This window comes from Charadrius vociferus, unplaced genomic scaffold (assembly GCF_000708025.1).
Source record: "Charadrius vociferus isolate BGI_N301 unplaced genomic scaffold, ASM70802v2 scaffold269, whole genome shotgun sequence".
Classification (NCBI taxonomy): Eukaryota; Metazoa; Chordata; class Aves; order Charadriiformes; family Charadriidae; genus Charadrius; species Charadrius vociferus.
Window position 1 is genome coordinate 1,830,038 of NW_009660184.1, and position 4,001 is coordinate 1,834,038.

Consider the following 4,001-nt stretch of genomic DNA (forward strand, 5'->3'; position numbering starts at 1 on the left):
GCTACAGATTATTTACAGGGTATTAAGAGGTGTTTTGTAGAAGCAGTGTGATGGGACGCATGGGGTACATCAGCGCCTTGTTATCCACATGTGCCAAGCGAATGGCTTCGAATATACAAGATGTAACCAGGCTCAGGGTGGGTGGCAAGTGCTTGTGCTGAGGTACAGCATCGTGGCAGGCCCAGGGCAGGGGTGGGATGAAGGGACCTTCACCCTCAGCAGCCCCATGCCCTGTGTTCAACCTCCAGGATCTGTGTGTCCCCACACTCACTCCGGCCTTGCTGGTGCAGGACCCTTCTCCCTGGTGGTTCAACGTCACAAGGAACTGGCTGAGCTCTGGCTCCTGCAGTATTTTAGCTATGTTATCAGTTCTTTCCTTTCCTTCACCATCTTATTATCTCTCACATAGCAATAAGTGTGATAACAGGGAATTGCTTGGAAATGAAGCTACTGATCCCCAACACTGCTCCCACATGCCACCCTGTCCCATAGACTCTCCCAGAACCTGCCGGCAGATGCCCTCCTAGGTGCCCTGGCAAGCACCTGTCTGTAGTATTGCAGGCCATGATTTGGTTGAGGATAATTAGGGTTAGAACTTCAGGGAAGGACCCAAAACACGGTCAGAAGAGCAAAACCCTTCCTCTGTGAAGGCACGGGAGGCAGGCTGGTCTTGCATGAGGTGCAAAAGGCAGAGGTATCAGCAGAGACTTACTGTGATCCGAAATACTACCTTCTCCCTCCATGGCTGAAAATGATGTTACCTGTGAAGGAACCTGCTGAGAAACTCCAAACCACCATGCTTTAATAAATATAAGTAATCTGAGGTTCCAGAGGGAAGGGAGGGGCTCCAAGGGGAGCAGCTGTGCAGTGCTTCTTCACAGCTGGTGGGGCTGAAGCCAACTAAACCCTGCGAGCAAGCCTGCAGCTTGCACCCCTTCTGGCCCATCAGCTGGGGAGAGGGGAGAAGGTGGTATGGAGAACCGAAACCTGAGTGCAGGGGCCTGTGAATTTAATCCGGTGCTTATCTCCACCTCGGGCATTCCCTTTGCACCGCGTTTTGGTAATTGCCGGCACCAGGTGGGGAGAGTGTGTTCTGCTCAGGGCCAGGGCAGCTGCTGGCAGGAGCTTGGGCCATTTTAATATTATTTCTAATAAAAGGCACCAGGGCATATGAATTTCAGCGAAATCAGAAGGAAGGAGGAAAGGAGCTTTTATAACCCTGGGCCTTGGGCAACCTGGTCTAGCGGGAGGTGTCCCTGCCCATGGCAGGGAGGTTGGAACTCGATGATCTTTAAGGTCCTTTCCAACCTAAACCATTCTATAATTCTATGATTCTATGATTTTATTTTTTTTTCTCTAGGGGATGAAAGATTTTTAATTATTTGCTTTTCCTTGCTCTCTGCTGTGTAACTGTACACAGCTCTTTCAAAACCCTTCCACGGGCTGTGCAAATCTTCGCTGAAGCTGTCTGCGTGTGTGCAAACATGTGTTCATCCGTCAGCGGTGGTACGAGGCAGCTGCAAGCAACCTGCAAAGCCACTGACACTGAGCTCTGGGGAGCTTTCTGGGACGATGCTGCCTAAGAGGGGCTTGGAGTGATGAGCAAAAATACCATCTCTGGTCCCTGGGACTCTGTGTCCTCCTCAGCAGCGGGGCTCCAGCCAAGATATTCAAGCCTGATGCTGATGTTGGTGCTGCAGATGTTTGTGGGGACTCTGAGGGGCCTGCAGCATCCTCTCCTGGGCGACGCGAGGCAGCGCAGGGAGTGTTCATCCATCTCCTCCCAGGGCCATGCATGACCCATCCATCCCCTCCTGCGTGTCCAGCCGTGCCCCAGACACTGGGGTGCCGCAGAGGGGCGAGGGGTGACAGCCTCTTCAGGCGCCTTCTCCCCAGCAGAAGCGGTCGGAGGCCTGCGAACTCCCTCTCCCATCCCTGCCCGGCGGGTCCACGGTCTGGGGACAGCCAGGGGCGCAACGGTCTTCCCATGCATACGTCCCTGCAGGAGCGCTGGAAACCTCCTGGGGAACACTTGTCTTGGTCGTAGAGTCACAGAGTGGTTTAGGTTGGACGGGATCTTAAAGATCATGTAGTTCCAAGCCCCCTGCCATGGGCAGGGACACCTCCCACCAGACCAGGTTGCTCAAAGCCCCATCCAGCCTGGCCTTGAACACCTCCTGGGATGGGGCATCCACAGCCTCTCTGGGTAACCTCTTCCAGTGTCTCACCACCCTCAGGGTAAAGAATTTCTTCCTAATATCTAATCTAAATCTACTCTCTTTCAGTTTTAAACTGTTGCCCCTTGTCCAGTCACTACAGGCTCTGGTAAAAAGCCTCCCTCCATCTTTCTCATAAGCCCCCTTTAGGTACTGGAAGGCCGCAATAAGGTGTCTCCAGAGCCTTCTCTTCTCCAGGCTGAACAACCCCAATTCTCACAGCTTGTCTTCATAGGAGAGGTGCTCCAGTCCTCTGTCTTGTTGCTGGTCTTTCATTTCTTTTTTTTTTCTTTTTTATACTGTGTCCAGATGGCTGAGTTTAAAAATGGATGATCAGAACCAGCAGAAACATTTCTGGGTTGTTTTGCTCGCTAAAAGAGCAGTTACTGCACATGGTGTCTGGGACCTGGAAGACAAAAATGCCTTCATCCCTGCATCCCCCAGGACATTACCCTGGACTGCTCAGAGCCTTGAGCTGAGACCCGGGGCTGTGGTTGCTGCCTGTCCTTGCTGCCCTTTGGCAAAGTGTCCGAGCCCTGTGTTGTGGTCTATTCTACTCCCACTCCCCACCTCGTGCGCGTCTGGTCTGCTAACACATGTGAAGTCTTGTTCCCCCTCCAGGCCGTGCCCAGAGGTTACCAAGAAGGATTATGGCTTTATTGGACCAGATTACGAAGTCCAAACAGCATAGATCCTCTGTACCCTCTCTCCTCTCTGCCATGCAGCTTTCCTGCTCTGAGGGCTCTGCCTGTGCTCATTAACTTTGCAGATGAACATCTCTGAGCTCTGCAGAGAAGAGATGATAGACAGGCTGGTAGTTGTGGAGCAGTCTCATCCCTTTTTTTGACCGTGACCTTAGGAAACCACTTCAAGCCCAGGCTGGCATGTACCTGTATCCTCACTGCCTGGAGCTGGAGACATCAGGTCTTACAATAAGGGATGTGTACCTGGGATATCAGGTGTCGGGACTATGGCCAGGGAGGGGATGTGTCACGCATGGAGTACATGCTGCTTTTCAAAGCTGCTTTTCAAAGCTGCTTTTGAGCTGGGATCTGCGATGGGATGGCAGCTGAGGCACTGGGCGCTGGATTGGGGCAATTGGGGAAAATGAGGCTGGAAACAGCTGGTGCTCATCAGGACTGGCTCAGACATGAGCCCCAGGGGAGGCAGCATCCCAGGGGAAAGAGGGTGCAAATTGCCTTTTTTGTGAAGAATTCATGTGGCAGCACTGGAGAAAAGGGAATAGACAGGCACTTAAAACTAACACTGAAAAATACCAGAAAAAAAAAACAGGGAAGACATGGGGACAGCCACAGGGAAGACAACTATTGCAGAAAACTGTAGAGTAGATGCAGTTCTCTAACACAGTGTAAGCAAAGAATGGTCATATAATGCCTTGCTGTATCCATCTGTGATTGATCTAAGATGCTTACATAGTGGAAGCTTTCCCAGCTCCTGCTAGGAAGGAAACACCAGTAGTAATTCAGCTCCAGAAACGTATCTGTTAACAAAACAAAATAATCCCTCTTCTTCCCCAAGGACTGGCGTGGGAAAGGAGGAGAGGGTGGATCCTTTTAAGGGTTTTAGAAGGAAGGGAGTATGGGAAATGCCATATCCTTTAAAGGAATTATTTATGTCTCAGCTTCACTGAAAATGCTAGAGGTCACTGAACCCCAAAATGGGAGATGTGGCAATACGTGGTGGAGCAGGTACAGTGGGTTTCTGTTGGCTAAGAGTTGTCGCCTGGTTTATATTTTTTTCTGCTGAAGTTACAGGAGACCGGCT